The sequence below is a fragment of the Chiloscyllium plagiosum genome, chromosome 21, assembly GCF_004010195.1.
Source record: "Chiloscyllium plagiosum isolate BGI_BamShark_2017 chromosome 21, ASM401019v2, whole genome shotgun sequence".
In the NCBI taxonomy this organism is placed as follows: domain Eukaryota; kingdom Metazoa; phylum Chordata; class Chondrichthyes; order Orectolobiformes; family Hemiscylliidae; genus Chiloscyllium; species Chiloscyllium plagiosum.
This window is the reverse complement of record NC_057730.1, coordinates 60,311,288-60,337,180: the sequence shown is the minus strand read 5'-3', so window position 1 is coordinate 60,337,180 and position 25,893 is coordinate 60,311,288.

The window sequence follows — 25,893 nt, the reverse complement described above, 5'->3', positions numbered from 1 at the left end:
TTTCTGGGTGTTTGATTTAATTAGCAGAGGGGGTCACCACTGTGCTGTAACAGTTTGGGTGCTTGTCCAGGATTTGGACGCTTTAGGCAGATTCAGTCTGAGATTTGGACAGATTTGGGGGAGGAAATATCCCTGAGATTTAAACAGAAGTCGATTACGGTCCTAAATTGTTTAATTTTGGTGACTTGTGTTTGGTTAAATTAAAAGTGAGAAAAATGGCTCTGAGGATTGCTAAAGAGTTTTTGAGGTTTGAAGAAGATTCCAAATTTGCCATGAAAGTTTAGGAGGACAGAAAAAGACCATACGTTTAGAGTTAGCATTGAGGATAGAAATTGGTTTAACCAAGGACAGAACTAAAGCTGAAATTTAATTGGAGTTACTCAAATACTTAGGGTTGCCAAAGAAACAGACAAGCGCAGTAGACTTCTAAAAACTTAAATTACCTTTGAGGAAAATGGAGTTAGAACATAAGCAAAGAGAGAAATTGGAAAAAAGAAAGGGAGAGAGAAAGAAAAAGAGGTAGAAAAGAAAAAAAGGAGAGAGGAAAACGAAGGAGAGAGAAAAACGAAAGAGAGATAAGGTTCTTACCTGAGCAAAGAGAGAGAAGAAAGGGAGTGAGGAAGAAAGCGAAAAGCAAGAGAAAAGGAGAAAGAATTTGAACGTAAGAAGTTGTGGTTCTGTTAGGTAATTCAAGTTAACAGGATGGAAATGAAGAGAGAAGACAGTGATGTTAAATTGTTAAAACTGCTACATTTTGATGATAAAGATGTTGAAAACGTCTTTATTTCGTTTGAAACATTGGCTAGGCAGATGGTGTGATCAGAGGACTTGTGGGTAATGCTGGTTCGGACGAAGCTGTTCGGCAGAGCTAGTGAGGTGTTTTCAGCATGTGAGATGAGGGGGGAAGAGATAATGAAGAGGTCAAACAAACCACTGTGAGAGCTTATGAACTGGTACCAGAAACTTATTGGCAGCGGTTCAGGAACATTAAGAAGGAACTATGTTGACAAGGACTTATGTTGAGACCGAAAGAAGTAAATGTGGTAATTTTGAAAGATGGGTGCGAACCTCCAAAATGGTTAAGATCTATGAGGCTCCATGAGAGATTATTCTGCTGGAGGAATTTAAAAACTCACTTCCAGAAATGTTGAGAATTCACGTGGAAGAACAAAAATTTCAGAAAATGAGTCGAGCAGCAGAGATGGCAGATGAATACACATTGGTGCATAAGACACGATTTAGCTTCTGGCAAGTATTTCATCCTGTGAGGGACGGGCGTTGGGAGAAGGAGAGATGATACAATAACAGAGAGTAGATAACACTGGCAATTGTTTATAATAGGTCAAAAATGAAGTCCAAGGGGGTGGAAAGGAGGTGAAAGCTTCTGCTATATTCACTGAAATGGAGTGTGACACACAAAAGTATAGTGTCAGTGATTTCAATGGTTTCACTGCCAGAAAGTGGGACATGTAAAATCGCAGTGGTGGTCATTAATGAACGGCACTGTGGGAAAATATGTCTTAAAAGAACCTAAGCCAGTGGTATTAGTGAAAGTAGTAAAGAATACCCCAAAAAGGTCTAGGAGCTGCAGGACAATGCAGAGCCTCGGCAGGGACTGGGAATGGAGTCAGTGCCTGATCCCAATAAAGAACTCGCCTCTGTGAGTAAAGTTTACTCGAAAAAAGTGAGGGAAAAGGAAAAGAAAGTTGCAACTTTGGGATAATAGTAAGATATGAAAGCATTTGTTACCCTGACCTGTTACCCCAGAGAGTGGTAATGTGCGGGATAGATGGACAGAAATTTAGCATTGCCCCGTTTAACATCAGATTGGAGTGCGAACAGAGGACTGGGGAAGTAACAGTGGGACTGACTGACAGACTGTTAGCTCAAGGGATCCCAGTATGCACTTGGGAACGATTTAGCAGGGTCCAAGGTAGAAGTGGTACCCCTTGTTGTGAAGAAGCCCAATGAAGAACAGAGGACTGAGGAGTTAAAAGAAAAATACCCTGGTATTTTTTCCAGACTGTGCAGTAACAAGATCCCATAATCATAAGTCACAGCATGAAGCAAGAACTAAAGAGAAAGTTGAAGGAGTAGAGTTTCAGTTAGCGGAGGCCTTGTACGTAATGGTGCAGGAAACACCCGGATAATTAGAGGGTCAGACAGAAGTGTTTAGTCCTGAAAGTTTAAGAAACTTGCAACAGAAAGACGAGACACAAAAAGTACACACACACACACACACACACACACACAAACACACACACACACACACACACACACACACACACACACACACACACACACACACATTTAGGAGATCATTTAGGTGTATGAAAGACCCAGCTACCGTCCAAAAGTATTTCTATTAGCCTGGAATGCACAAGCTTGTGGTTAACTTTTGCTATACGCGTCATGCATGCCAACTGGTAGGTAAGCCACAGGCAGAAATTAAACCAGCATCTTTGTTGCCAAATCCCACATTTCAAGCGGGTTATGATTGGTTGTGTAGGTCCCCTCCTGAGAAATAACGTGGAGACTAGCTCTTGCTGACCATAATAGATGTGTCTGCAAGATTTCTGGAAGCAATTCCATTATGGAGTATTCCATCAAAAAGGGTTCAGGAGCTCGTAGCGTCCTTCAGATGTATGGGCGACCCAGAGAGATTCAGTCAGACCAAGGATCTAATTTTACTCCTAGGCTATTTAAGGAAGTCATGGATAGTTTAGGTATACAGCACTTTAAATCAAGTGCTTATCATCCTGAATACCTTGTATGTTCAAACGGTGGGATCAGACCCCGAAGAACACGTTGAGAGCATACTCTCAGGATTACCCAAATTATTGGGATAGCGGTATCCCATTTGTAGTGTTTGCCTTTCGAGATGCCCCAAATGGAATCTACTCACTATGAGATAATGTTCAGATATGCAGTGAGAGGCCCTTTGAAATTAATTAAACAGAAATTGACAGGACCAAAGTCGGAGATCTAACACTTGAATTATGTATCAGAGGTGAGGGAGACATTAATTTCAGTAGGTGAATTTGGTAAACAGCACCTAAAGAGGGACGTTATGGAATGAAGCAGGTGGCAGATAAAAACACTGAGATTCAGACGTTTTCCCGAAGAGATAACATATTGGCATTGTCACCAGTGATAAGAGATCCCTTCAAAACCAGGTTTAGTGGTCCCTAGCAAATTAAAAAAAAATGAGTCAGGTGAACTGCCTGGTAAAGATGCCGGATAGAAAGAAAACTGTATCGGGTATGTGATGTGAACATATTGAAACCTGATTATAATCGGAGAAGGAATTGGAGAAACAAGTGTTAGGTACTGCCCCGCAGAGTGAGGAATCAAATCCAGGTGTTGTGGAATTTGATATGCCTCAAAATATATCAAATAATGAAGAAGTTCTTGAGAAGTGGGATAGGTGAGTAAACTATCTGTCTCAGGATCAAACAAAAATGTTGAAATATCTGTTACAGCAGTATGAGGGCATATGCAGCAATACGTCGAGAGGACTAATACTATTTTACATGAGGTAGATGTTGGAAATGCTGTTCTGATAAAAGAACACCCCTATAAGCTTCATCCTTTCAAAGCCAGGCAGGTCCAGAAGGAATTGGAGGCAATGTTCAATGGAGATATCATCAAATCGTGTCAGAGCGAGTGGAGTTCACTGATTGTGTTAGTTCCCAAATCTGACGGGACTCAACAACTTTGCGTAGACTATGGGAAGGTCAACGCTGTAAAAGAATTGGATTTGTATCCAACAAAAGGATTGTCGGAATGTAGAGATAAAATTGAACAAGCCAGTTATATCACAAAGTTGGACTTACTGCGTGGTTATTGGCAGATAACTTTAGCAGATACAGTGAAACAAATTTTTGCGTTTTTGTCCACAAATGGGCGAAATCAATTCAAAGTGATGCCTATTAGAATGAAGATACACGAACCAAATTTCAAATACTCATGAACAGAGTTGTGGCTGTGTTAACAGTCTGTGCAGTCTATTTGGACTATGCAGGCATCTTTACTGAATCCTGAAAAGATCACATGGTCCAATTGGCAGAGCTCTTTGAACGACTACGAGAAGCAAATTTAGTTGCAATCTTTAACAAAACTGAATTCACGAAAGCAGAGGTGACGATCTTCAGACGTAACATCGGCCATGGAAGGTTAATACCACGGAATGCAAAGGTGAAGGCCTTGAGGAATTTCCACAATCAAGCTCGAAGAAAGACGTGCTTCAATTTTTGGGACTAATGGATTCTAGTGCAACTTTTCTTCAAGCGAGAGCAGTGTCGTGGCACAGTTAACAGATTTGCTGAAGAAGAACACAATGGACCTCTTCCTCCATTACATTGATGACTGCATTGGCGCCACCTATGCTCCTGCGAGGAGGTTGAGCAATTCATCAACTTCACCAACACATTCCACCCTGACCTTAAATTTACCTGGACCATCTTTGACACATCTCTCCCCTTTCTGGGCCTCTCCATCTCCATTAATGACGACCGACGTGACACCGACATTTTTTACATACCCACCGACTCACACAGCTACCTGGATTACACCTCTTCCTACCTTGTCTTATGCAAAAATGCCATCGCATATTCCCAATTAATCCGCCTCCACCGTACTGCTCACAGGAGGACCAGTTCCACCTCAGTACATATCAGATGGCCTTCTTCTTGAAAGATCGCAATTTCCCTTCCCACGTGGTTAAAGATGCCCTCCAACGCATCTCATCCACATCCCGCACATCCGCCCTCAGACCCCACCCCTCCAACCGTAACAAGGACAGAATGCCCCGGAGCTCACCTTCCACTCTACAAACCTTCGCATATATCAAATCACCCGCCGACACTTCCGCCACGTCCAAACGGACCCCATTACCACGGATATATTTCCTTCCCACCCCTCTCTGCCTTCCGCAAAGACCTTTCCTTCCGTGACTACCTGGTCAGGTCCACGCCCCTCTACAACCCACGCTCCCCTCCTGGCACCTTCCCCTGCCACCGCAGGAATTGCAAAACCTGCGCCCACACCTCCTCCCTCACCTCCATCCAAGGCCCTAAAGAGCCTTCCACATCCATAAGAGTCTTACTTGTCCATCCACCAATATTAGCTATTGTATCCGTTGCTCCTGATGCGGTCTCCTCTACATTGGGGAGACTGGACGCCTCAGAGCAGAGCGCTTTAGTGAACATCTCTGGGACACCCGCACCAATCGACCACACCGCCTTGTGGCCCAACGTTTCAACTCCCCCTCCAACTCTGCCGAGGACATGGAGGTCCTCGGCCTCCTTCACAACTGCTCCCTCACCACCCGACGCCTCGGAACACTTCCACCCCAGGGCACCAATGTGGACTTCAACAGTTTCCTCATTTCCCCTTCCTCCACCTCACGCCAGTTCCAATCTTCCAGCTCAGCACTATCCCCATGACTTGTCCTACCTGCCTATCTTTTTTTCCACCAATCCACTCCACCCTCCTCCCTGACCTATCACCTTCATCCCCTCCCCCACTCACCTATTGTACTCTATGCTACTTTCTCCCCGCCCCACCCTCCTCTGTATTATCTCTCCACCCTACAGGCACTCTGCCTGTCTTCCTGATGAAGGGCTTTTGCCCGAAACGTCGATGTTATTGCTCCTCGGATGTTGCCTGAACTGCTGTGCTTTTCCAGCACCACTAATCCAGAATCTGGTTTCCAGCATTTGCAGTCATTGTTGTTACCACAATATTTTGTTGGACAGAACAAGGCCGGGAGGCATTTGACAATTTAAAAGCAAGGTTAACCACTACACCAATTTTAGTGACATAGAAGTTTTTGAAACCCTTCAAAGTTGCCATCGATGCTCTTAACACAGGGGTTGTAGTTGTGCTGCTACAGGAAGGTGATGATGGAATCAAACTGCCAGTTGGTCACTTTTCAAAGAGACTCAACACACAACAAAGAAAATACTCTGAGGTCAAAAATGAATTATTGAGTTTGGTACTTGTCTGCCAACATTATATTGTTTTCAAAGTTTGGGTGAAGATTTGTAGGTCGGGTGCTCGTTGTTGTGGTTCTGTTCGCCGAGCTGGAAATTTTTGTTGCAAACGTTTCGTCCACTGTCTAGGTGACATCCTCAGTGCTTGAGAGCCTCCTGTGAAGCGCTTCTGTGGTGTTTCCTCCGGCATTTATAGTGGCTTCTCCCTGCGGCTTCCGGTTGTCAGTTTCAGCTGTCCACTGTAGTGGCCAGTATATTGGGTCCAGGTCGATGTGTTTGTTGAAGGAGTTTGTGGATGAGTGCCATGCTTCTAGGAATTCCCTGGCTGTTCTTTGTTTGGCTTGCCCTATTATGGTAGTGTTGTCCCAGTCGAATTCATGTTGCGTGTGTGGCTACGAAGGATAGCTGGTCGTGGCGTTTCGTGGCAAGTTGATGTTCATGGATTCTGAACTTGGTCTGTGTGTGTGGCTTTCCTGTATACCTTTGTGGTGAATTCTCCGTTCGGTGTTCTCTGTACCATCACGTCTAGGAATGGGAGTTGGTTATCCTTTTCTACTTCTCTCGTGAATCGGATTCCTGTTAGTGTGGCGTTGATGATCCGGTGTGTTTTCTCTATTTCTGTGTTTTTAATGATTACAAACGCCACGACCAGCTATCCTTAGTAGCCACACACGCTGACGACAAGCAACATGAATTCGACTGGGACAACACTACCATTATCGGGCAAGCCAAACAAAGAACAGCCAGGGAATTCCGAGAAGCATGGCACTCATCCACAAACTCCATCAACAAACACATCGACCTGGATCCAATATACCGGCCACTACAGCGGACAGCTGAAACTGACAACTGGAAGCCGCAGGGACAGGCCACTATAAATGCCGGAGGAAACACCACAGAAGCGCTTCACAGGAGGCTCCCAAGCACTGAGGATGTCACCCAGACAGGGGACGAAACGTTTGCAACAAAAATGTCCAGCTCGGCGAACAGAACAACAACAATTATATTGTTTATGTCACGAACAACGTGGCGGAGCGGTTGCATAACGGATCACAACATTCTTACATTCTTGGAACGAATTAAAAACAAGAATATGAGATTATTTCATTGGAGTCTCATATTACAGACTCTTTATTTACAAATCGTACATTTTGCAGGTCGTAGGATTGTAATAGCAGATACGTTATCACGGATTTAACCAACAAACTATAGATGCAATTGATTCGATATCAATGTTTTATATATGTGTGTGGAATGAAGTTAATATGAACTTAAATTATTTATTCTTAATTTAAAATTTAGAGTGCCTACATTGAGGAAACAGGCCATTTGGCCCAACAAGTCCACACCGACCCTCTGAAGCGTATCCCACCTGACCCACTCTCCTACACCTTTTACCCTACATTTCCTCTAACTAATGCACCTAGCCTACTCGCCCTAAACAGTATGGGCAAATTAGCAAATACACCAGTATGGGACAAGACGTCAGTAATTACTCGAATGTTTCAGAATCAGATTTCAAGTAATCAATCCCAGTATTTGCATGTAATTAAATTCCAGACACCCATTTTATATCTTAAACAAAAAACTTGACTATTTAATAAATGCCGAATAACCCTAGCACAGAGAAAATTGAACGGCAAAGTAATATCTGTCTCCACCCCTACAGGCAACATCATCCCTAGAATTCAATTACAACTCAATGACTGCCATCTGTTTCAGCATATGGTACCTTCCAGACTTGCCAGAACCAATTCGCATGTTTGTAGGATCTCATTAACAATCAACTTCTGCTATCTGGTTCAACACAATGCTCTTCTCTGTGGGCGTTCTGTCTATAGAAATCAAGACTGAGCCTACAATTAGTCGCCAGGCCTGGCCTCGCAAACGAACAAACAAATCTGTTTTGGTCTGTTCTTTTTGCGACAAGCTGTCTCAAAGGCCACAAGTTATTTTCAGCCAGACGTTTACAGTTCCCACCAGTTTCAATGAAAAAAATACAAAAAGTCAGTGAAGGTTCTAACACATGTGCTCCCCGTTATTTTGGGTATGTTATTCATGTTCTCCTTTGTGATGTCTGGATGGGGATATGAATAGGAGCGATTAAGACAGAAATAGGCCAAATGTGACTGGATTAATTTAGGATATTCGGTCGGCATCGATACGTTGGACCGAGTTGTTTCTGTGCTGTGAATGTCGATGATTCCATGACTCAAAGTCTGAATTGAACTTCTCAGTGATTTCTTTTCTCCAATTCTACATTTACCCATTTCTGACTGTAATGGAATTATGTTGGTATTCACCAATTTTGTTTTCTTTGAATACTCATAGAACTTAAACCAGATATGTTTACTTTGATATGACCTCTGCCAGCTTACTCGCATACTCCATTCTACCCCATCATAATCAAACCCTCAGTGCTTCCTTTGCTGACTTCTAAATTGTTCCCACTTGTCAGAGCTATGTTTGCTTCCTGCACTTTTTTGCAGCCATTACTACCTGTAACTTCCCTCGTAATCCAGCTTTTGACCACTGTTCTGTTTGCACTCTGGTGCCCATCTGGAATAGACAATTGCTGCAGTTCAACATTCTTGTCGTTCATGATAGAGACACTGGGTTTGAAATTGGAAACGGGGAGATAGGGAAGAATTCACAGGAGAAGGCCAAATAGAGTCAGATTGGCATCATCAAAATGAAATCATGTTTGACTAATTTATTAGGGTTGTCTGAAGAAAACTCAACTAGAGTGGATGGGGGGAGCCAACATATGTATTGTATTTGGACTTCCAGAGCATATTGTACAAGGTATCTCACAAAAGGTTAAATCATAGGATAAAGTCCCACGATGTTAGAGCTGGTACATCAGCGTAGATACGGATATGGATAATGAACTGGAAACAGTTAGTGGGATAAATGATTCTGTTTCAGGATGGCAACTCGTGATCAGTGGGGCTTCACAGGGATAAGTGCTGGGCAAACAGCACACATATCTGTTCACAAGATATTTATGACTTGGAGGAAGAAAATGTATCTATTTTAGGCAAGTTTGCAGACGACAGAAAATAAGTGGAATTGCAGGTTGCAAGAGGATTACAAACAGCTTACAGAGAGATAGTGGCAGGTTAAGCAAATGGGTACAAAGATGGCAAATGATGTATAATGTGGGAAAATACAAATAAGATCCCTTTTAAATGCATCAATTCTTACCTTAAACCACTGCCCTTCTAGTTTTGGTCTCCCTTACCCTCGGGGAAAGTTCTTGGCTATTTACCGTATCCATCCCACTGATAATTTTGTAAACTTGTATTAGGTCACCGATCAGCCTTTGAGCTTCCAGTGAAAATACCCCAGCCTATTCAGCCTCTCCCTATAGTTCAAGCAGCAACCTCGACCTGAACAGATGGATTAATGGAGGACGAGGAAATGAAGGAGGCAAGAGGGTGGCGTGGGGTGGTAGTGAATACAGCTGAGAAACTGAAAAAGGGAATCTCATTGGTTGCCACCACCACACCCTGTTCCACAGTAAAACAAACAGTTGCAGCTCTATGATGGACATACCAGCTGCTCCTCAGAAGCTGAAAATGTGTGGAGGGCTGGCTACCAACAGATAAAGAGGCACCTCACCGTGAGAGAAGAAGAGGATTACACTCCAAATCCAGAAGCAACAGTTTCCAGAATGGCCCAGTGAAGCCCAACCAGCAGCATCGGTATGCAATGAGTTCCCACTACACCACAGATCTGGGAAACTTGGAGCTAGGATGTTCCATATCCGGAGGAGAGCACGACCGTCACTCTGTCTGACTCAGAGTCGGAACATACCCAGCTTCATTCTTGTCCCGGTGACACTGGCACAGAGCATCCGCCCCAGGAGGCAGCTACCTCAGTGGAGAGAGTTTTGCAACGTTCACCCCCACACCATGGGGATACAAAGAGTCCTCCAGGGACCAGAGCCCCACCTGGGAGGCAGCTCCATCAGTATGGAGAGTACAAGAACTTTCACCCCCACATCACGGGAACACAAGGAGTCCCCCGGTGACTAGAGCACGCCACCCACCTGGAGACAGCTCCCTCAGTGTGGAGAGCTTCGTAACGTTCACCCCCACACCACGGGAATACAGGAGTCCCCTCGTGACCATAACACCAACCGAGAGACAGCTACCTCAGTGAAGACAGGCTCCACACACCAAGGGAATACAGGGTGCTCCCCGGTGACCAGATGACCACCCCGGGAGACAGCTGACTCAGTGCAGAAAGTCTGAACTTGCGCCCACACATCACTGGGATGCAGTGAGTTCCTGTTGACCTGACCGCGGGTGAACAGAGTTTGGTTCTCTTGGTAATTCTAAATGGGGTTTGAAATTGCTGGTATGACATGACCAACTTGAAGGCAGACCTCCCCTTTCTGCAGGACTGTAGGATTCCCCACCCCACCAGCTCCAGGAAAGGGTCAATAGGCCTTCAGTCTGGTCGGGGATATACAATACTGTTCCCTTGGCCCGTGTATTCTGCTGTGAGGAGGCAACTTCACCATCTCCAAAGGTTATGGAGGTGGTGGTAATGGGGCTCCTCCTTGTAGAAGAGGCTACATACAGGAATGCTCCCCTGAGACTAATTAATGTGTACGCCCCGATGGTAAAGAGGGAGCAGCTGGATGTGCTGCAGCAGCTCCCACTGCTGCCGACGATGCCCAGGCCTGTCATTCTGGGCAGAGACTTCAACTGCATCTTTGATGCAGATGGGCGATGCTGACAACAAACCAGACAGTTCGTCCAGATTCCTGATGCAAAAGGTTAATGCTGTACGATATCTTCCGCCGCCCGCTTCCGATGGAGCACAGCCTGGATACACCTGGTCTCGGCCAGCTAAATGTATCTGCTCAAGGATAGATGTCCTGTTTTTATCCGACATGTTCTCGCTCAGAGTCAAGATTAGAGTGGTGCTTAAAAATACAGCATGTCAGGCAGGAGCAGGAAAATCAACGTTTCGGACAGGAGCCCTTCATCAGGATTCCTCACCTGCTGTGCTTTCCCAGCACCACTCTAATCTAGACTCTGGTCTACAGCATCTGCAGTCCTCACTTTCACCTAGTTGATTTTCACAGCACTGCGAATCCTCTTGCAAGGATGCCTGACTTGAACAAGTTCTCCTCCTCTCTACAAAGATCTCACTGCAAGCCCCACGTGTTCTCTTCTGTCCTGAACCATTTTCTGATGAAGGTCTGTTGCCGAATCGTCGATTTTCCTGTTCTTCGAATGCTGCCTGACCTGCTGTGCTTTTCCAGCATCTGCAGTCCTCACTTTCGCCAATGTTCTCATTCAGATTCACCCACTTCAAACTGACGTTTTTCTCTGACCACTGCCACCTACATGCCATGAAGGGAACGTGGAATCTGAATGAAAAACTGCTAAACCGACAAAACGTTAAGAAAAATGAATTTCATAGGTTGGAGGCCTGTGAACCCTGTCTTTGAGGTTATATTAGACGTGTGGAAAACGGTCAAGGGGAACAACAAGAGGTTCTTTATCCACAAAGATTTTGAAACTTTGGGAGAGCCGGGGGAAACCGTGCAAACTCCAGAAAAGCGTGCAGAGGGTGCTCCTGTTACAGACGATGGGGATCGATGTCACAGACGATCTCCAGAAGGTGAAGAGCCTGTCAGCCTCACTATTACCTCAAAAGCCACCAAGATAATTTCCCAGTACAGAACGGGATGAGACGTGCTCACTTTTCTTCATCCAGACGGTACATCGGGAGAGCTCCGTGATCCGTAGCCTGAAAGAAGATGGTTTAGTAACCCTTTAGGATCACCAAACGGTTTTCTGCCAAACTGCATTGCATGCAGTCCACAGACCGCACAGCTACCAAGTCATTCCTGTACTCTATCGTGGGGTTCTTAGCCGGCAGCCCACGAGAGAGGCTTCACCAGCATCTGGATGAGCTGACGATGGGCCTTGAGTCCTTAGAAATGAGTAAAGTTCCCGGATGTAATGGCTATCAGTCGAGTTGTATTCCCCTCTGTGGGATTTGATTGACGAGGACCATCTCAGAGTGTACAACAGTCTGCTTCGAACAGGTAGCCTGTGTGATCCCATGAGTAAACGTAACATCCACCTCATCTACAATCAGCACGGGGAGAGGGACGACTAATGAACACAGATTCCAGAATCCTGTCAAAGGTCATCTGTAGCGAGCAGGATGACCTGTGAGACCCTCGTGCCCCTCAGGGAAACGATTCTCCTTGTGCAGAATGGGTGGGTGTACGCCTGCCTCATCAGCCTGGACGAAGAGAAGGCTTTTTACGGGATATTGCACACCTCCATGTGGGATGTGCTCTCCGAACTGGGCTTTGGCGAGGGAACCTGCGAATGTGTCTGACTGCTCGACACCAATATCGGTAGCACAGTCTCAATACATGGATGGGAATCACAAAGATTCCTGACCAGATTTAGAGTCAGGCAGGGCTGCTCACTCTCCCCTTTCCTATTTTAGTGTTGCACGATAGGGCAGTGAATAATGGTTGTCATTTTCTTATTGTTTACCTAATGCCTACGCACTGAATACATTTTTAGTGAGATTGCTCAATCCATCATTGCCCATTTATGCATCAATTCCGTGTTGTTCTCTTTAGTTAGAATCAGGACATGGATTTCAGAATCAATTTCTTCATTCTCCGTCTTAAAAATAACGAAGATTCTGAGATCACTGTTCCCAAGACAATAATACTTTTAAATAATACTATGTCATGGTGTTCACAATTTTTAAAGAAGGAATGAAAACATGGCTCCCTGTTTGGATCTGTGCTCTTGTATTGACTCAGGGCTGCAAGATGCGACAAATTAGAATCCCGACAATGACAAAGCAGGCCCATCGGCCCAACAAGTCCATACAACACTCCAGAAAGCATCACACCCAAATGCATTACATGAGCCAATGCAAACAACCTAGTGCCCATGAACAAATTGGGCAACTTAGCATGGCCAATTCAACTGACCTGCACACCTTTGGATTGTGGAAAGAAACCTGAGGCAACCCGCAGAGACACAGAGAGAATGTGAAAGCACCTCACAGACAGTTCCTGAGGCTGGAATCGCAACCTGGGTCCCAGGTGCTGTGAGGCAGCAGAGCAAACCACGGAACTACCAGGCCACCCTGGAATTAGTCATTTCAATGTGCCATGTGGCTTTAAGTTCTTGACTGATTAAGCAGTTCAAGATTTTGACATGTTCTTCCAATCCGTTTCTGATCAAATGCCTCACGCATCATCACAAATAATAAATGATAATGGTGAGCTGTCAACAGTATCTGTATCACTTAATGCTTACGTTATTGAGGATTCCCCGAAAATTAACATAAAACGCTCCAGAAATAACCCTGTTCCCAACTCTGTGAGACATGTGAGGGAATTGTTTGATGTGGAAGGCCAGGCTTCTGAAGCAGAACATCTTTCCAGATCCAGAACGTTTTTCTGCTGCTTTCCCCTTTCACTCACAGATTGTTTAATTCCCATGCCCAGCATCACATCCCTGCTAACTCAGCTGAATCTCAGTTTCTCAACCCTCTGACAGATCTGATCTAATAATCCATAACAGCGGTGGCATAGCTCCCCAGAAGAGTAGCAATCCGCATCCAGTTATACAGGAACACACGATTCCGATGCATTCAGATTGTGCCAGGCCCGAAACTTCACCAATAATCGAGATCGCCACAAACCTTCCTCCTTGAACCAATATTGCTCGCCATACGTTCATATGCCCTAATGTGCACAGGAAGAAACCGGGGATCAGCTTTTCATTCTCTTGCCCGATTTGCAGAATTTTACTTACAGGAATTCATTGCTGTTTCCACATGTCATTGTCAGGAGGTCAGCCAGCTGGACCCCATAGGATATCAGTTCCTTGACTGGGCCTGTTACTTGAGTTGAAACTTTATTGCTGGAACAGCACAGCAGGTCAGGCAGCATCCAGGGAACAGGAGATTCGACGTTTCGGGCACAGGCCCTTCTTCAGGAATGCATCGGAATCGTGTGTTCCTGTATAACTGGATGCGGATTGCTACTCTTCTGGGGAGCTATGCCACCGCTGTTATCGAATATTAGATCAGATCTGTCAGAGGGTTGAGAAACTGAGATTCAGCTGAGTTAGCAGGGATGTGATGCTGGACATGGGAATTAAACAATCTGTGAGTGAAAGGGGAAAGCAGCAGAAAAACGTTCTGGATCTGGAAAGATGTTCTGCTTCAGAAGCCTGGCCTTCCACATCAAACAATTCCTGAAGAAGGGCCTGTGCCCGAAACGTCGAATCTCCTGTTCCCTGGATGCTGCCTGACCTGCTGTGCTGTTCCAGCAATAAAGTTTCAACTTTGATCTCCAGCATCTGCAGACCTCACTTTCTCCCTGTTACTTGAGTCCAATCAGGGAGTCCGAGCTGATGGCAAAGTGTGAATGGCAGGGATATTAAGATGCTGAATCCCTGAATCAGTGAAAAGCTATTGTTAAACGTAATGCATTTACAAATAAAGGGTGATTTATGCTAGGATGCTAGACTTTGAAGGATTATTACGCTTCCAAACATTTCTGGTGTCAATGTGGACCAGGATGTCTGGGACTTTACTTTGCACACTATCTAGCTCCTGTCCCTGTCCGACGCCAATCCCACTCCACACGCAAGACGTGTTGAAGTTGTTCTGTGATGTCCTTGACCCTGCGCACTGTTGAGGAAATATACCATCCAGGACTCTGTCAAATCAGAACTGAGGATTCTGATTCAGTCAACTATTTTGGGATTGTCCACTGTTGTCATTTGATGTTAACACAGCACCCGAACCTGATTTTATAAACAGGGAAAAACAAAAAAAAACCTGGGGAATTGACAGTTCATGTCTATTTGATTACAGCATTGAATGACCAGAATGATTGCTGTAAAGCAAGGTGAGAAATGGCTCAAAACAAGTGCTATGTTCCACAAATTTAGAAAGATCTGAAAGGAATAAACATTTAAAGAGAATATTGGAAATCACTCGTCCCGAATGGACAGAGAGGCTTCTTGTTGGCTCTTGATTTAGGACTAACTTACGAATCTATACATTTTTCGTTGGCCCGAAATCTTTCTAAGACTGAAATGAAGGAACAATGCGTCATATTATTCCACATGATATTGCACAGGCTATTTTGTGCTCTTTCACTCACTAATCTTTCCTTCCCCTTCTCAGCCATCTTATGTCCTCCTTGTATTATACTGTCCCACCCAACATTATGTTAGCCAATGTAACACATGATCGCATCACCTCAATCATTGATAGAGAATTTCAATGACTGTGTCTCAAGTAGTAGTGCCTGTAGGACTCACTAATACCTACCTGACTACCTTATAATGGTATATTTATTCCTGCTCTCTATTTTATGCCCGTTATCAGTCTTCACACCAAGTCCCATTTCCCCACCATTACAGGCTCTGCAGTGATCTGGTGGAGGATCTGTATTCATTTGAGCTTAAGTAACCTTTGAGGGCAAATTTTCTGTGAGTATTTTACTTGTTTCAAGTATTGCTTTCACTGAAGAACTTACGTTCGATTTAGAAGCTGTATCCGTGCAAGGTGAGGAAATCTATTGCAATACTGAATTTGTTAAAACATGCAATGTGTCATCTCCATTACCAACAGTCATCCGTTTACAGAACAGCCATTGATAACCACTGAAGCCACATCCCAGTGTTGATGAGAAAGTTCTCAGAGTTGGAATTTAATTTCCAAATGGTCAAAGCCAAGTGGAGGAAGAACTGAATTAAAAGGAGATTTCAAAGTGGGCTGTATTGTGTTGCTTTGTCAATGCTGGTATAGGGTGGCACTCTGCTGTCTCACAGTGTCAGGGAGTAGGTCTGAGTTGGATCCCTTTGTCGAGTCAGGGTAGCCTCGATCGGCCAATTGGCCAACTTGCACGTTGTAATGATGTTTTAAATTCACTCAAGACGCATTTAGCAAAGTTTGCTTTTGACCGATTGAGATTTGAACCCATAAACCTCAGTACTAAAAATACTCTGTCACAACTGGGAGTTAACTCGCCGTCGTCACCTGTTTGCACAATTATTTTAAAAATGAATTGAACCACTTTGTAATGTAACAGACACCCAGGCGATGTCAGTAAGTATCAATGAAAGGCTTTAAATTTGTATCGCCTCAGCACTTAGTGCAGAGGGATTGCCTGCGCAAAGAGATTCAGGCAGAAAATGATGTTTTATATTAATCATGTGCGGAAAATGTTTTACACGACTGTTCCGATTGTTGCAATTCCTTGTAAGTGGCTTTCATGATTGAATTAATGTGAATCCGTCTGAGGATTCGCTGCAGTTTCATGCTGCCACTGACAGTGATACATGGGTCTGTTGAGGCCACCTTTACACAAGGGAGATTGACTGGTGAATTAGTTTCAGATTCCCAAGACCCTGCAGAATCCCCATCACAGCGGATACTGAAGGAACTGCCTGGGAATTTGAACTTTCTTCTGCATACTTTTCAGCTCTTCTGGAAAATTTTGGGAAATCTCCCTTTCAATTGGAAACTGCGGAGAATACCATATTTCTCCTCCACAAATAACTACCCCGTCAACCTGCACCAGAGTCAACCCATCTGCCTCTCTCCCTGCCAGCGTTATAACACTGGAAGTACATGGGACGTTGGATTCCTAACAGCTGCAGTTTTGTGCACGGTTCTGATCACTAGCTAATAGTGAGGACAGAGTCGCACCGAGTAGAGGACTGAAGAGTTTTACAAGACTCTTCTGACTATGTACAAATTACCGCAACGCTGAAGAAAGATGGATAGCTCAGTTTCATTTTCCCAGAACAGAGGAAAAAAGAGAGGTGATGTGATTGAGGTGTTCAAATAATTAGCGTCTTGAATGGAGACCTGTTACCAAACGGAGGATCATTCCTCAGGGTCCTAGAGGGATACTGATTTATGGAAGGGTTACAGGGGACATGAGGACTAACCCTTTCATGCAGACCGTGATCGTATGTCCGAAATTCACTTCCCAGTTTCATGGGGAGGGGATGCGTCAGCTGGAAAAGTTCAACTGGTTTAAAGAAAACCTGGATCTGCACCTGAAGTGAAGTTATCTTCAAGGGTCAATCTGATGGAAAGTGGGATGAGAACAATTAGATGGTTTATTCAATCGATCCAGACATGAATGACCTCTTTCAATGGCATAACTAACCTGTGGTTGTTTGGGATTGTAGAAAAGCTGAGGAGCATTAAAGCGAATTCACTTACTGGGCTGAATGGCCTATTTCTCTGCTGTACATTTCCATCAGTTCTAAAGAATGGCTGGAACACTGGGGATTGTTAATGTGAATTCCAGAGGCTGTGGTTACCTTCCAGTTGCACCTTGAAGAAATGACTGTAGCTTTGCAATTTTTACAATCCATGAAGTCATTCTTCATGGGGAGGAAAAATTTTAACTGAACTTTGAACACAAGAATTCATCAATTTTATCATTAGGTTAACAATGCTTGCCTTGTTTGGTTTTTCACATGAAAGTGGAAGTCTTTTTTAAAGAAATATTGTGAAATCACGTTCTCTCCATGAACTGCTGGGTATTCGGATTTATCAGTTTAAATTATATTTACTGTTGACATGATCAAAACACAATTGGGCGTCAGAGAGTTTGGACGGATACCATATTATTTTTCATTATACACGGATGGAAGCAGCCACATTCAGCAATTGCCATCGTGAACTGTCTGTTTGTTTTGCATAATATACTTTATTTAAGAAACGTCAACAATCCAATTTCAACATTTTGAGTAATACAATGCAGAAAAATGCAATAGAAAGGTCATATTTCCCGATTTGAAAGTGTGTTTTTTGCTGACTCAAACTATCAGCATAATTAGAATATTTGCGAAACGTTATAAGGAATTGTTGACTTTCCAAAACCATGAGGGATGAGGGATTCAGTAAGTTACCAGATCCTCACTTTATCATCACAGAGAGGGCTTAGATGATTTTTGGTGCCTTGAATGATGAAACAAAACTTTGCCAGGTCTGTTCGCATTTTCCATTGAATAACTGCATTTTCTCACGTGCAACAACTCATATAGCACCGAGAGTAACTTCAAGTATGGGAAGAGCAGTCGAACAAATGTTCCATAGTAGAAGAATATCAAAACTTTGAACCTTAATTCCCTCTTTGAAGTGAACAGCTCTCCTTTGTTTACAAGGATAGGGTCTTGTGGGGGAAGAAAGCTGTGATGATGATTTGAAAGGAATAACCCATGTTCAGATGAAGATGTTCTGATTAAGAGTCATTCTGGTAAAACTGTTCGCTTTCTATAGATGCTGCCATACCTGCTGAGTTTCAACAGTTTCCTTTGTTTCTGTTTTATGCATTCAGCAACTTCAGTTGTTTGATTGATTTAATTACAATGTTCCAGTTCACATCCTGCCTCCCAGCAGCAATTCTTATAATCATGGAACCTAACAAAGAGGTCCTTCGGTCTATCAAGTTTTTGTTTTCGAAGGTGCACTAAATCAACACGTGCTCCAGATTTCAGCATTATACTTATCATCTTGAATGTTATGACACTTCAAGAGTTCATCCAGGTAATATCTGAAGCACTGAATTACGAGATCCCCCTCACTCTCTGGTTGAAAGTCTGTTCCTCCAAATCGCTCCAAACCGCTTACCTTTCACCTTTAATATTATGCCCCCATCTCCTCTGTCAATTGTCTCATCCCAATTATTAAAGTCAGGAGTGAGCAGATTTGAAACGAGTCAGGCTTGGAGCTGTCACGTTTAAACGTGGCATCTGATCTCTCCCTCCTGACCCAGTTAGGTGCTAACATTTTCCATTGCTCTCTGGGCAGAGCAGAGATTGTTTGATCAGTAATTTCCAATTTCCATTTTACCTTCTGTCTTTTCTTGTTAATTTCCTGGTGGTTTTGTTACTTTCAGGGGGAAATTACAGCCTCTCTAACTGCACAACATGCTGCCTTTAGGCTGTGGCAACGTCGGATCGACTGTTCATTGTCACTAACGTCATACTGTGGTCACTCAGACACTTTTACTTGTCAAGCTGTTTCCGGGACATCACCCCCGTGTGCAGTGCTATCTTTGTTCTGGTCAGTGCAGCCACAGACTGTTCCGTCTGGCTCGCCTTTTCTCCTTTGATCGTTCTGTGGGCATTTATTGCCTGAAACTGAAGAGAAATGTTTTGACAGAGAAAGCCTTGGCTGTGTTTCTAGCTATAACTGGCATGGTGTTCTGTTCAGAAAATATTCTCTTCTATTTTCGGTTTCACGCAAGGAGGACAGTTGACAAAATTCCATGGTACTGCTATATAAACTCAAGTTATTTGACTGATACAGGGTAGTTGGTGTTTCAGTGGTTTGATATCATTTTAACCCCTTTCACCCCATCCCTGTTAATTCTTTTGATGAACACTCTGACGGTCAGGCACATTTTACTGGCCAGTCAAATCCGAAAGACAGAGGAAGGGAGAGAGTCACAAAGATGCAGAGATGCAGAGCCGAAGGCAGTCGGTGATATCCCTCTTCGCCATAACCATCAGCTTCATACATGTGGTTCGTGGACGATGCGAACATTTTATATTTTAACATTCAAGGAACAACTGGTGGGAAGTATAGATATCTAGACGTTTCTACGGACGTCGGAGAAATGCTGAAGGATTTCAGCTGCAGCATAAACACTTTATTTTATGTAATGACTCTGCCCAAGTTCAGAGCGAAGTTCAGTAATGCTGTGCACCAATTGGTCATGTAAATTCTTCACTTAATGACTCAGCAAAACAACTGAGAAAGTTCCGGAGGCAGCCACCGTGTTCCCAGTGCAGGAATTGTATATGTACGGCCAAGAAACCAGCTGCACCATTACATGGATCCGAGTGTAACACACAGCCGTGGATGGGAAGGCGTGAAATAGGAAGGGTCACCATTCACCATACTCAGGAACACGCTGCTATCCCTGACTGACTGATGGATTGACACACACGGAGTTGCGCAGACATGAGCAACAGGAGGCCTTTCCGCCCTTCAAGACTGGTCCTCCTCCCAGCCCAGAATATCACGGCTACTGTTTTTTTTTTTTATCATGCGTACCTGAGGACAATCCACATGCACTCCAGACTCCCACGATGAAAAACCGGAAAAGGAGTCTATCCACCTCCGCCATCAACAGTATTAAGTACGTGACAAAGGGACAACAGGTATGGGAGCAAGAGCGATTGTCAGGGGCAGGGTGGGATGGAAAGAGACTGCAGGAGTGATTCGAAATGGCGAACTGGTTATGAGTGATGGGTTCAGCTGGAACATTGCGTCTTCACGGACTGCCCCGTGTTAAAGACCAACGGGGGTCTCTGCATTTCCCATGCAGGAGAGGGCGGGGACGGGCAGACACAGTCCCTCCTGCGCCATGATGATTGTCAGACTCTTTCTGTTCAGCTCACAATAAACACCTTATTAAAACAAGATGAAGGCTCCGTGTCCTGGTGATCCCCTCATCTGAATTGGTTATTGTTCCATGCACGTTAGTTTTAGAAAGAGCTTCCTGAATCCACCTCCTACCCACCCCCATCACAAGGAAATTGCTTTCTGTCTCTCTGTTCCTTTCTGTCTTTGTCTGTGTTCCTCTTTTCCTCTCTCACGCTCTCCTCCATCCCTCAACTTTTGATCAATCTCTGTCTGTCCCGCTCTGTATCCCTCCCTGTCTGTATTGTCCTCTCTCTCTCTCTCTACTTGCTTATCTGTCTGTCAGTCTACCTGTGCGTCTCCCTCTGTGTCAAAGATTCTTTGTCTCTTTGTTTGGCACATTATCTGTCTCTTCCTCGCTTGCTGTGACTTCTTTCTCACATTGACCATGTCATACACTTGTTGACTCAGTTTCGCACACGCTCACTTGCATTGACTCAAATCCCATCCTGATTCTTTCATTAACTGAATTTCCCCAGGCAGTGAATTTGCAAAATATAATGTGCACAGACACAGCCAGAAATACTTTGACACATTACTGTCAGTAAGTCTGCTGAACTTCGCTCATCTCCTTTTCCTCTTCCAATGACCAGGCGGGAGGTGTCTTCATGCGTTTCGCTATCGGTGTGTGAGGGACTCTGTGTGGGGAGATGGGGCTTCATTGCCTTCGTGGAGATGTCAGTCTATGTGTGCGTCCCTCAGGTTTTTGTCGGTGGATATGTCGCAGACCGTGTTTGTGGGCTTCCTTTTGTATGTATTGGCAAGTATTTTGATGACATCAGATTCAAGTGCTAATGTATTATGGAACGTTATTCAGTCCGTATGAGAGTGTTTCTGTGTAGGTGAATGCTTGTATGTGGGTCGATGTTACTGTGCCTGTCTGATTGTGTATCTGTGTGTTCTGCATATGTGCATCTGTTGTGTTTGTGCCTGAGTGTATGCTGTTGATTGTGTTACAGTCCAATGACTCTGTGTGTGTGTGTTATATCAGCACATCATGATGATTCGTGACTCCACATGTGTGTCTCTCTGAGTGTCAGTGTATTATTGTGTAGAGCGTGGTGTTTATCTGCCTGGCTGTTCTCTTCTTGAAGCAGGTGAGTGTGTTGTTCAGCCTATGTTTGGCTGTCTGCAGGTATGTCAAGATCTTTCTGTGTCCCCAGCGAAATCTCTCTGTAACTCTCTGTGGCTGCGTCTCTATTTGTTTCTGGCGTTACTTTCTGTCTATATTTCATTGTGGTTGTGGTTCCATCACTGTGTATGAATGTGCTTGTGTTTATGCATAAGAAGGTTCTGACAGTTCTTGCAGGTTGGAGTGTAATGCTTCTTAATCTGAGTTTGTTTATATATGTGTGCCATGGTGTGTGTGTAATTCTGTGTCTGTTGCGAGATCTCAGTATAACTGTATTTCTGTGTATGGATATGTGTGCATTCGGTATGTGCATGTAAGTGTTCGTTTGTTTGTCAGTATGTCTGTGTTTACGTGGGTGCGAGTGTGTGTGTGTATAGATTTGTTCTGATATCTCAGTGTGACTGTATTTCTTTATGTGCGGGTGTGTCTGCATTCTATCTGTACATCGATATGCTCCTATATGTCTCAGTATGTCTGTTTTCTTGTCTGTGTGTGTGCATGCATGTGTGAGTAGGTGTGCCCCCTTCTGCAGTCTGATTGTATTCCTGTGCGTTTTGTGAGCGTGTGGGAATGTTTCTGTAGTCTTTGTGTAGATGTGTTCCCACATTTCAGTTTGACAGTGTTATTGTGCATGTGTGCATGTGAGTGAGTTGCATGTGTATGCTTGCATGTATGTTTTTGTTTATCAGCATGTTCCTATATCTCACTTTGACTGCATGTCTGTGTGTGGGTGTGCTTCTGCGTGCATGTGTCTCTGTGCCTGTGAGCGTGTGGGTATATTTCTGTGTCCCTCTGGGTGTGGTTCAGTCGCTGTCTGATCATGAGACTCCCTCTCCTGAATAAAGTGCAAGTGAAAACTTCAGTAGGTCACGGTGCACAGATTGCTCTCAATTGCATATTTCTGGTAATCTGGAAAATATCTAAATATAAGTATCTATATCTCCTCCACCCTGAGGTCAGAACTGTTCCTTCAATTTTATTGTTCTGCCGTCTCCCCATAACTTTTGAATCCCTGACAAATCAGGACGCCATATATCTCTAGTTGTAATGCATTTGTTATGGACCAGGCCAGACCCTCTCAAAACATTTCAAAATAGTAGTCCAGACACTAACATTTCGACTTGTTTTGAGCAGGTGTAAATGGATATTCCGGGAGTGATGGAGCTGGTCAACATTCCTCAATTTTATTGAAAACAACATTTATTCATAGATTACCAAATAAAACACAAACAAAAGAGAATAGAACACAGAATAATTAACCGATCGGAAAACTCAAAAGACTGTACCAACTTAATGATTTCTCTAAATTCCTGCAACAATCCCCATAAACACCGCTTGCCAAAAAAGGTAAAATCAAATACAGGCTCTTACAGGAGAGATGTCAGAGAAAGATTCGGCATGGAGAAACTTCATCCATGCAACTGCTACTTTGAACAACAGTCTAAAATAAAACCTCACAACTTGCGAATACCAAACGAATCTAAATCTGACTGAGCTGGGAGAATTGCCCACTCTCTCCTGTCATTGGAAACATCGTTTTTACGCTTAAAATCCTTTTGCCTGCGGCAGTATCTGTCAGCTAACATGACATTGGCCCTCCAACCCATCCAAGCTAGAGATCCCGGAAGCACTGCATTTCCAAAAGTTCTAAGAAAAAAACTCCAAGGACATCAAAACCTGAGTGTAGGAGCAGCAGCATCACGCACTCAATGTCCTGGCCTCAACAGCCCTCTATGGCAATGATGATCTAAGATTAGCCATCCTTTGTTTGAAGAAATTAATCCTCATCTCAATTCAAAAGCTGGTCCCTTCGCTCTGAGGCTGTGCCCTCAGGTTGTAGTCTCTCCTACATGTGGAAAAGTTGCAAGCAGAAGCTGAAATGTGAGGATGCATCACAAAAGGAAGTACAATGCCGATCTGGGGCTGTGAATGACAGTCGCCAGGACTGATTGGAATTAGTGGACTGGACTGTGTTCAAGTATTAAGAATAAAACCTGGATGTCTAACCACCGTCACGGGCATTATTCACAAATGCGTGGAAGACTGCATGTTGAATAAGTCGATCTCAGTGTTCCCCAAGTGTGACCTTGCATGAACCAGGAAATCCACTCCCGACTGAAGACCAGACGGGCAAGATTCAAGTGGGAAGAGCCAGACTTAAATAGGGAATCCGAATCTGATCTTCACAGGGCCATCAGGGATGCGAAGAGGGAGTACCAGGCGTGAGAAGCCCATACCTAAGAAACTGATCCTGCCGACATTACTGGATGCAAAATACAACAGAGAAAGATAGCAGACAAAGACACATCCCACCCTGAGGCTCTCAATCCTTTCTCTGCTCGGTTTGAGCAGAATGCCAGTGGCGCAGTCACCCCTGCCACAAAAGCCCCAGACACACCTGTTCCTTCGGTTACCGCTGCACATATCAAAATAGTTTTACTGAGAGGCACCACAAGGAAAGCGACGGGCCTGGATGGAGTCCTGGTCATGTGCCTAGATCCTGTGCAACTGGTGGAGAACTTCACTGCCATCTTCTAACTCTCCCTCCAACAAGCTGAAGACCGCATCTCTTTCAAGAAGGCCCCCACAGTCCCTGTACCTTAGAAAGCACATATAATGTCACAACTCGCCGTCCCACCTATTTTTTGTGTCATCTGCAAATTTAGCAACAGTACATTCACGTACTTCCTGCACGTCATTCATATTCACATTATTTCATGTGATATGGTGAAGCGTTTTGTGTCTGGATAAATATTGTTGTGCACTGGAGCTGATTGTATTTACATGGAATATTATTGTGTATTGGATCTCAAGTTTGTTTGTATTGAAGATTTTTGAGTTTATATTGAAATATTGTTCCACATTACAACTGTTCCTGTTTTTTATGCAAATCCTGTTGTGTATTGTAGCTGTTCCTATTTATAAATCATCACTGTATTAGTTCTTGCTAAAGTTGTGCCTTTCTACTTCCCATCAGTTATACTGTATCTGATGGTTTGCGGCTGTTGCTGAGCTCCTGCAGCACTTTGTGACGGATCTGCAGTCCCAGAATTGGGCAGAGGGGCGGCAGCACAGAGCAGTGACGGTCGCATTTTCGCGGATGTGCGAAATGATCATGTCGGGAAAACCATCTCTGGTAATCGTTGAGATTAAATACATATTCTGGAACGGAAGTGAGGTTGGAGGGCAATAATTAAAGAGCAATTCGAAAAAAGGGATGGAAAAATACAGAGAGAGAGATGGTTAAAAATTGCAATAGGGAAAGAATAATGGGGAGAGAATGAATAGACTACAGAAGGGGGTGAAGTGGAGAATAACAGGGAGAGAGTTAAATGCAGGAAAAAGGGGAGGGTTAAAGGCAGAAAAGGGAGAGCATTTTGACTAAATTAATAGAGGTAGAAGTATAAATGGAAAAAGCGGGAGATTCCAGATTACAGGGACACAGGAAGAGGGTTAATTCAGGGCAAGCTGCAGGGATTGTACTGAAGTCAGCCAGATGGATCTCATTGAATATGAGTCCCCTGTTTGGGGCTGTTACCCTGTTAACATCTAGGAGTCCTGGCTGACAGATGTAAACAGGACTGACAGGGGTTATGCTCAATGAGCCAGCTTTGTATTGGCTGGGTCAGCCGCATGTACTATGCAAGTGTGAATGCAGGTTGACTTGATGATACATTACGACCTTTGCGGAACTTGAGAGGATATAATACAGAATAGGAGGGAGGGAGTTGAACAGGGGAGTTACGGAAGGAGAAAAGGAAGGGGCGTTAACACTGAGTGACAGAAAAAGAAATAAATAGACACTATTCAGTAGAATGTTGTATACAGCATAGCAGGGACAGGGTTAAATGCAGAGGAACAAAAATGGCTAAGTCCAGAGTGGGGAGGATTAAACAAAGAACAACAGTGAGAGGGCGAATTAGAGAGTAATAGGGAGAAAGTTGAATACAGAGTAAAGATTAATGGTTAGCATGTGTGCAGTTTAAATGGACCGGGTACGATAGAGAGGAAGTTAGGAATGATCAGCCATGATTACATTGAATGGCGGTGCAGGCTCGAAGGGCTGAATGGCCTACTCCTGCACCTATTGTCTATTGCCTATTGTCTAAGTGTGAGAATATAAAATTCGCAACAGCATTAAAAACACATTAACAGGGAGAGGGTTGAATACAAAGAAATGGAGTCGGCTAACTACAAGGAAATGGAGAAGATCAAACACAGATAACAATTGGGTTGAGTAAAGAATAATAGTGGAGGCTAAATTAAGACTGAAAGGGAGAGGAGCAA